At 35.4% G+C, this 9,554-nt stretch overlaps 1 pseudogene across 1 annotated transcript; it reads right to left on the bottom strand.

Moving 5' to 3' along the window:
* Nucleotides 1–1,309: 1,309 nt before the first annotated feature.
* On the bottom strand, nt 1,310–7,784 carry LOC143885504 (putative LRR receptor-like serine/threonine-protein kinase At1g14390; annotated as a pseudogene). Its single transcript, XR_013253316.1, has 7 exons — nt 5,360–7,784; nt 4,938–5,071; nt 2,925–3,168; nt 2,628–2,836; nt 2,427–2,476; nt 2,113–2,224; nt 1,310–1,710 (listed from the first exon to the last, which is right to left on the bottom strand). The product of XR_013253316.1 is annotated as a putative LRR receptor-like serine/threonine-protein kinase At1g14390 (transcript).
* Nucleotides 7,785–9,554: the final 1,770 nt, after the last annotated feature.

Below are 9,554 nucleotides of genomic sequence, written 5' to 3'. Positions count from 1 at the left end.
GGTCTACACGCCGAATTCCGGACAAGTATGCCCTTACATATAGGAAAAGAGCAGAGTTAAAGGGGAGAAAGTTATCTTAAAATTGAGACCACAAGCCTTCTTTTTTTTGTTAATAGAAAATAAAAAGGATATGAAGGCACCACGTCAAATGAAAAGTACCCTTTCATTTTAAAACAATACTTTTTCACAACCTAATGTGTCTTCTAGTTGGAAACATCATTTTACAGAGAGAAATGTCTCTTTCAAATTTCTCATTGAAAAATCTCATTTTTCTATTTAAAAAAATAAAATATTTTAAAAATATCCAACATTTCAAAGGCACACCAATCATGCATTATATCTTAATAATATGTGTTTATGTCTTTGACCCCTTGATCATGAGATGAATATCACAAGATAATGTGTTTTATTTTGGATTTAAAACCACTCTCTCCATCTCTTGTGTCTTGATTTGGCTAAAACCTTTGAGAGATTGGATTATGCTCAACTTGTATTATATTGTGAGAGATTTCTTCTTCATTCTTCATCGTGCAATCAGCCCCTAAAATGAGGCAAAGCAAGATCTTTCTCTTCTTCATTCATTTTCATTGTAAAGGTGGAAGGGCACCAATATTAAACCCCTTGAATCATCAAGCTTATATGGGCTCACATACGGCCTACTAGGGAGAATAGCAATAGTAGTTTTCCTCAAGGAGCAAAACTTGAGAAGAGTGGAGTATGCCATGGTTTCAAGGTCGAACCACTATAAATTATTGGTGTACATTTCTCTTTCCCTTACCTTCTTTTCTTCTCTTAGTTATGCTTATCGTGTTTATATTTTCATTCTACTTGGCTAACCACTGAACTAAAGATTAATAAGCAAAAGGGTTAGGATTAAAGATCAAAGTTTAAAGAGCTTAAAATTTTAATAGCCAACCAATTCCCACCCCCCTGTTTCGTGGTTGCCCTACTTGGGATTTACATTGATTTAAGCATATGGCTTTGGATAGATCTAAAGGCCACATCAAAACTAAGTTCTTCAAGGAGAGTATTCAACGTTCAGATAATGTGCATCATCCGCACCTTCAATTTGATCATCGTAGCAGAGGTAACAATCTATTTCCGCTTAAGGTTGATTAATTTTCTAACAAATATCATCAGTAGGCTAAATAAAAATGTATAATTTAAGAAAAAAGTATAACATAAAAAATATCAGTAAATTATCATGTTATTTTTACAGTGAATTATAAAAATGAAAATATCGTGATATTTCTTAAAATCTCGGGACTATTTCGGGATTTTCTCATTTTATAAGACATCTTATTCCCCCTGCTCATTTAACATATCCTCTCTTCATTATCAATCACTGTCATAAAAAATAGAAAGAACCGTAGGAGAATAGGATGGGTAGAAATATACAAACAAGTACCATGATCCGAATTTTTGAAATACCACCAAGTGATAAAAATAAATACAAAATGAAGGATACATTAATCTCTATGAATGGGTACTGAGGTTCTCGCTGTTCGTCCATCCATCTTGAACTTGAGCTGAGTACTGCAAGTTCCAGAGAACATCTTCTATCGATGGACGCTGACCAATATCTTCAGATAAACAGTTTATGGTGATCTCAACTGCAGTTTTTAAGGACTCATAGGCAAAAGTACCTCTAATGGAAGGATCAGTTTCCCCCCTCAGTTTTTTCGGGCCTTCTGCTAGGCCTCTCTCTAGCTGGGAACCACAAAAAACATACATAAACTTTAAAAAAATTACTAAAATTTCAACATACTATTATGAACTAAAAATCTATTCATGATTCAATCTTGATGTCTAATGGCGTGTCACAACTCGCAATCATGGGTTCAAAATTTCCTAATACAAGGAATTCATTTCGTTAACATACTACCAAAACCTTCTTTCTCCAGTTATTAATGGAGTTTTTTTTTTTTTTTTTTTTTTTTTTTTGAATAATCCAAACACTTGGATATTTTCTGAAGAGATTTCCATGTTTTTGAAAAACTAGAAATATGTTTTAGAAATCGCTGATTAATAGCTTAGAAATAGTTTTAAAAAAACATTTCAATTTCTCTCTCTAAATGCATTAATAGTAAAATGGAGGAATGGGTTGTTTACCTTAAGTTTCAAGACATCCAATTCTGTCTGAGATGTGATGGGATTTCCTGTAATAATTTATAGTAGAATAACTCCCAGCTGATAAACATCTTCTTTATCACCATGTCCAGTACTGCAGATAAAGAAAGTAAAAACCAATTCGTACTGAATTCACCGTAACATGCTTGGTGGTCATCACTATATACACTCCCACATGTAAGAAATATAAACGCTTTTTAGGTTGACGATGATCAAACTACACTTAATTTTGATTTGGGTTTTATATAAGACACACTCCAGCTATAAGCATTATATCAAAAAAGGTGGTTGTTTACCTGTCAAGATCGCCAAGTTCTGCTCCATTGAAAGGGCTTTCAGAACCGACCTACATTATTACAGATGAAAATTAGCTGAAATTGAGACCTTTTGGTTCAAACAAAGAAAAAATATCAATAAAATTAGGGGTGTATTAAGTAAATGTGGATACATATTAACAAAAAATAAAAACTGAACTATTCACTCTAAGTGGAGCTGACCTTAGTGATCTTATTGATAAATGGTCTTGGAAGCTTATAATCACTAATTTTTGCTGTGAGATTTTCATCCAACAAAATATTCTTTATATTAAAATTATTTCTTAAAACACCAGGCACAATTCTTGTATGCAAGAATTGGATTCCTCTCGCAATTCCCGTAGCAGCAGCTAATCTTTGTGGCCATTTCAGCATCTCGTGCTTTCGCCGTTCTGCCAAATAAATTATAAGAATTGAAATCTTATGATATTTCAGATATTAATGGCTGAAAAGCCATAGGATAATGGTTATTCCCCTTACCGGTAAGATGACTCCTCAGTGTCCCATTTGAAATGTATTCGAAGACAAGAAAGATGGTATCAGTGGCATTAGGGGATTCCTCATAAGTGACAAAGCAGTGTCCAAGAATGCTGACCAAATGGCAGTGTCTGAGCTCTGAAATTACTTCCATTTGCTGTTTTAAGATTTTAAGAGCATGCCTTTGCTTTAGTTTCAGACACCTCACCACGACCACTGATCTGTCACTGAGCCATCCTTTGTACAGCTAAAATTGCAAAAGAAGTCAAGATGATGTGAAATTGATTCAGATGTCAACATTGAAAGTGAAGCAGTCTGTGTCTAGTAGAGATGATGTTTTAATCATATTAATTTACAAAATTCTATCAAATTCATGGAGATATGATCATGGATCATCACCCAAAGTCAGAAAAAAACAATAACTTCTAGTTTTTCAAATATCCTATGTTGGTCCAGTAAGATACACCATAATCAGGAAAGGTTACTGCAACATATGAAAAGGGGAATTTTATCCCTATTTCTGGGACATTAAATAGAACAGTCCAAATCTTTTGTCTTTTTCATTTATTTTAATTCGTGAGTACATGTATGGCATCTGAAATCCTCCTAAGAGATGCCCATGTCTGAAACTCTAATGACATAGACATTACAAGAAAACTGTAATTTACTGTCCTCTTGAATTACTTTAGTTCATGAGCTATAGCTCCCAAATTTGTCTTACGTAGGTAGAAAAATCACTTGGTATGTTTTATGAATTAGGTTAAAAATATAACTAGTGATTGAAAGACACCATTTAGAGAGAGATATGGTAGTGCTTAAAATCTTATCATTGCTCAAGAAGTCAACCCAAAGCAAAAGTGGGTTGAATCAGGCAGTCAATGATTTACCCAGCGAGTTGCTTGCATCGGGTGGATCAACGAGTTTTACTGACTCAGTAGATCTGAAATCAAGTTGATTTGTGCGAGTCAATGATTGACCAAGTGAAGTTTCAAACATAGAAAAAGTAAATCCAATCAACTACTTGTGGAAATATAAAACAGAGCATTGATGCATTTTGAAAGAGTTGAAATTATAAAAGTGTGGAAACTCAAAATGAACTGACAATAACAAATCATACAAGTGAAAAAAAAAAACATTTTTCGATAGAGTTGAACACTATTACCGACTGAATTAAGCCTATAATGTATGCAAATAACCTATATTAGATATTTACCATGAGCGTGTGTGATTACTTGTTCAAATTTTGAGAAAATAAAAAATTCGGAAACCAGCTTAGTTATGTGGAATCCGTCGGACAGATTTTAACTGTAAACACCCAAAAACATTTCTTCTTTGCTCTTGATCCATTCATAACTTGGGTGTTAGGCTGCTAAGGGAATTGAGAACTGATAAGGAGGATAACTTTATATAAAATTCACTACCTTACCACTTAATAGACTGAAATTTGAGGGGACTTTTGTGTTGAACCCATGAACAAAATATTTAGTATTCAAAAGAGTTTGACACAACAGGCATAGTCCAAAAATCAACAGTTAAATTGTTCCTGGCAAAGCACTAAAAGATAGCCATTTGATCAAGGAGATAGGATGTTTAAATTATGGTGGCAACAGGGCAAATAAACAGGACTCATTGAGGTCTACCAGATGTTAAAAATCTATCATCTATTTTCTGTAATCAGTTTCGTTTCAATGCTCACAGGCACATACATTGGAAACATTCACTTTTATGTCATGGTTAGAGCCACAACTTGGGTAGTCCATTCAGGTCTAGGTAGAAGAAGGAAAATACAACATCATTCCCTTATCCTTTCTTTAGAGTGTATTAACATTTCGTATATGATCTACCTATTCTGTCGCCTTCATTAATCTATGCAGTGGCTAGGGTGACACAGTCAACATTATACTGAAACATTTTATTACATGATCATTTGTCCCCAAGCATTTCGAACAAATATATAAGATTATTATTAAGAGTAGTAGGTGATATTTTCCATCCGAAATAGATTCACTCTCATACCTGACCCTGAGATCCTTCCTCCATTAAATTCGACGGCTCGAAGTTATTTGTTGCTTCTTCGAGTTCCTCCAGAGTAAAAGCATGATATGGTGGGAGCCCAAGTGCTCCTAGCCTCATTGCCTGAGACATATGCCCTGTCAAAGATAAAATTGGCTTCACATATTTTAATCATTCCTATCAAAGAAACATTGAGTGCTCCATGTAAGAATCCTTTTACAAAAGTCTATATACACTACCAAGCAGAAACATTACAAAAGAAATTCAGAAAGATTAGGCCCTTAAACCATAGACGCAAGTCTGGAAAACTTGGATACATTTCTACTGAAATTTTCAAGGATGGTAAAGTGAAAGAAATATCATTCATGGTCATTCTATATAGACAGATAGCAATGAATAATGGTGGAAGAGAAAGAACAGCTTACTAGATTCAGTACCCAGTCTTGGGGATATCCGAACTGACGTTTTTCCTACGACAGATTTCTGAGATCTAGAGTTTCTTTCATTCTTTTTCCCCAATCTCCTAACTATCATGCATATTAACATCATACATGCTACCAAGGATCCCACAATTCCCCCAACAATTCCAAGTAAGAGGCCTAACTTGGTTTTCGATGTTTCCTTCTGTTTACTAGGCATAACTGCAGCCAAAGCTTCTACATGGCAAAATGAGTTTGAATGTTGATACTTTGAATCCCCAGAAGACAAACAATTCCATGAATACAACACAATTCAGTCTGAAGAATTAGAACGGACGCAGGGAGGCAAACCTCCAATCAAAAGATTATGAGAGAGATCCACAAAATTGAGTCCATTTCTGCAAGATGTATTCATTGGAAGAGCTCCACTCAAGTTATTACCAGCCAAATCCAAGTACTGAATTGAAGGTAAAGAGAACAAAAGAGATGGGATTGGCCCCACAAGTTGATTGAAAGAGATATCTAATCTTTGGAGCTGATCAAAGGACTGAAGTTCAGAATTAACACTTGAGTGGAAAGAATTGTTTCTCAATACTAGACTGACAAGCTTATTCCCCAATGAGGGAAACTCCGGTCCGAGGATATTGCAACCGAAGTCCAATTCTTCAAGAACTGTTAAGCTACTAAGATCAGGAACACTTCCATTGAACAAATTATCATGAAAAATAAGACTCTGAATGCTGGTCAAAGAATAAATTTGCAATGGGATTTTCCCATAAATAAAATTTGAACTTATATTCAGTACTTGAAGAGACAAAAATCGATTGATTTTTGCAGGTAAAGGCCCCCACAAACCCAATGAAACAAGTGACAGCACCTTCAAGCTTGACAACTTAGAAAGAGTGGTGAAAAGAGAATCAATCGAAAAATTCGAAGACAGAGTTTGAGAAGAGATGGAAAAGACCTTACTGGGATAAGGGGATCCTTTGCTTCCAATGACAGTTAATTCGGTTACTCGATTTCCCGAGCAGACGATTTTAAGAGACTGAGAAGGGGGAATCTAACAGAAATTAGTCCACCTGTTCCAGCCATTGAGAACAGATGGGTACTCCAAAATGCGTTGAAATCGGAACAAGGCCATTGTTTCAGAGGGAAGCAATTGAGCAAAAGAGAATGGAACAACAAAGAAAATGAGTATTGTAAGGAACGTAAAACCATGAGGTTTTTCCATGGTTGAGAAGAAAAGATTGGTAAATGTAGAAAGAACACAGATAAAAATATTTACATTCTAATGCGGCGATTTGCCAGTTTAGACTACTAATTTATACATAACTATTAGTATCTGTAAATAATCCTAATGCAAATAGAACTAAGAAATAAACAAAAAGGAAAATAAGAAATCTAAAGAAAACAACAAACAATGGCCTACATCACATAAAGGAAAAATTCAGCAATATAAGAAAGAAGCAAATAAACAAGAACTCCAATTTTTCTATTACTGGAAACTAAAAGACTAGAAATTAGTCACAGAATTGAGTCTAAATCTCTGTTCTTTCCATTTATAGAAAGTAATTGTGGAGGGACTGAAACCCAAGATAACAAACAAAGCTGAAATTTGGTGCAAAATGGAGTGTAGAATCTACAGACTAAGAAAGATTTTACTTAAAATTTTGATCTGCAAGTGAAGAACAATGCAAAATGGTTTTGGGTGTGGAGTGAGTATGAGTTTCAGTGTTCTTTCCCAGATGGAGAAATCATTTAGTAGAAGATGAAGTTTCTTGCAAATGGGTTTTGAATTTTAAGTACTGATAACAAAAAAAAACCCCGAAAAAAAAGAGAGTTAAAATTGAAAGATTTAAAGATAAACAAACCCAGATGTGTCAGGAGTTAGAGAAATAGAAAGAGAAAAGATTTTTTTTTTTTAAAAGTTCAAACATTTCAGCAATCAATGTTAAAAATAAGAGCTTCAAAAGATGGGTGTAAGATAATTTCAAGTGGGTGTAAAGAAGATGAGTTGAGAAGAAGAGAAGTGGTCTAGAATGGAAGTGAAAGGAACAGAAGAGAAGTAGAGCAGTGCAGAGCAGAGGAAGGAAGAGCAGAGCTTTCTGTAGAGACAGAGGGGCAAATGATAGGCTAAAAGTCCTGTAAGAAATTGGACGTGTCGGCGGCACGTGCGTAGTGTGAGAAGGAGCGTTGGGAAGTGAGCTAAGATCTGACCCTATTTCGGTGTTTTAATTAGTGCTTGTGGGCAGACAAGAGGGCATGCATTTCAGCAAGTCTACATCTTTAGATTCCTTCCTTCCATTAAGATCCAAATCAACCCAACAGGTTCAACTACTGTATTTATCATTCCATTAAAATGGTGGGGCCCACCCAATCAAAGCAAGGTGTAAAATGGTAGGCCCCACCTTATACATGAATATGAATTTGGGTGGAGATAGTGATCATTGGTATACATGTTGTAAGATGGTGGGCCTGACTCTACGTATGGACTTGGGTGGAGATAGTGATCATTGGTATACATGGTGGGCCCCACCATATTCATGTGTTTGAGGGAAATTGGTAGGTCCCACCGTATCAAAACATGGTGCAAAGTAGGGGGGGTTTTATATTCTGCTGGCAAGAAGTCCATTATTTTTCAAAAAAATACTGTAGGACTAACTTCATAGGATGATCCCAACCGTTCATAAGCATCTCCACAAGATTTTCTTAACCCTCCGATTTGTAGAGAGACTGCACATTTTAGATACCTCTATAGATTGGGGAGTTAGGATCATCCCTTCGAGATTATTTACAGGATACAACATATTTAAGTTGTGGCCAACAGATGAACGGTTTGGATCATCATATGAAGTGAGCCCACAGTAGTTTTTGAAAAATAATGGATTTCACGGGCGCATAGATGTTGTAATTTACATCAATCATGGACATTTTTGTCGGCAATGTGTGGTATCTTATGCTATAATATTATAAGATTGTGTGATTTAAAAATTCAAACTTGTAAATTTATTTTAGAGTCAATATTTTTTAATTAATAGGCCATTTTTCCCACCTCAAATAATTTATTTTAGAGAAAATATATAGATTAAAATTTACAAGATTTCAGCCGATATGGCTGAAAAATCTTTACCTCCCTTAGGCCATGTTTGGATTCAAGAAAAATATTTCTGACAAGGAACCTTTTTCCAGGGAACATGTTTCCTTTCATCGACTTAGAGGGGGATAATATGCATGATTATGGTTAATTTATAGGGATAATCATCATAAATTGGAGGTCCCTCTAAATAAAACTTGAATAGGGTTGATTCAAATTATCTTTTTTAAGTGTGTGAAGAAAGTAGAAAATTTTAGATATTTTATTCCCTCTTTTGAACGGGGGAGACTTTGACATTGTGCGTGTTTGGCGTACCGTTTAAAATACTGTTTTGGGGCCAAACGGCAGTTTGGAAGTGTTGGGGTGCACAGACACCTTTTGAAACACCGTTTTGAACCCTCAAAACGGCGTTTTGCAAACAGAGGGGAGGAGGTCCGTTTGCATAACGCCGTTTTGAACGGAGTTTTTGGGCCTGTGGGTTTTTAAGTGTTTGCCCTCACCAAAACCCATTTTTATGTATATGATTGCGATTTTATGCGTTACATCAAATACCAAAAAAGTGGGGGTGTTAATATCATTCTTGAGGACACAAATTTGTTAAATTGTTAATATTTAATTCAAAACAAGGGGCTGCTGATATCATTATATGATCTCTTAATTTTGATTTTTTAAAGACAAAAGAATTAAAAGAAACCCTAATTTCTTACTTTCTTCATCTACTTTGCAAAGTTGCAAACCCTCTCACGCCTCACTGCCTCAGCTCCTCCACTCGTCCGTCAAATCTGGCGAATCCGGCCGTTAAGAAGAAGAAGGAGAAGAACTCCAACGGGATAGCCATTTTTTTTTTTTGGCAATGATGTTTAATTTTAATAGTGTTTGAATGAGATCCTAATGACCTTTTAATATTGGGCCTAATGAGAGAGTAACTGAGTTCCATTGAGGCCAACCAAATAATGCCCTTTTTGGTCATTTTACCACTAAAACTCCGTTTTAGGGCATTTGCAACCGAACACACAATACCTCTGTTTGCCTTCTAAAAAGCAGTTTTGATCTGGCCAACCAGACATGAAAACGCCGTTTGGCAAAACACCGTTTTGAACCAACATG

The sequence above is a fragment of the Tasmannia lanceolata genome, unplaced genomic scaffold, assembly GCF_043159265.1.
Source record: "Tasmannia lanceolata isolate RefF3 unplaced genomic scaffold, GAP_Taslan_0.1 ptg000008l, whole genome shotgun sequence".
In the NCBI taxonomy this organism is placed as follows: domain Eukaryota; kingdom Viridiplantae; phylum Streptophyta; class Magnoliopsida; order Canellales; family Winteraceae; genus Tasmannia; species Tasmannia lanceolata.
This window is presented reverse-complemented; position numbering and strand designations above follow the sequence as displayed.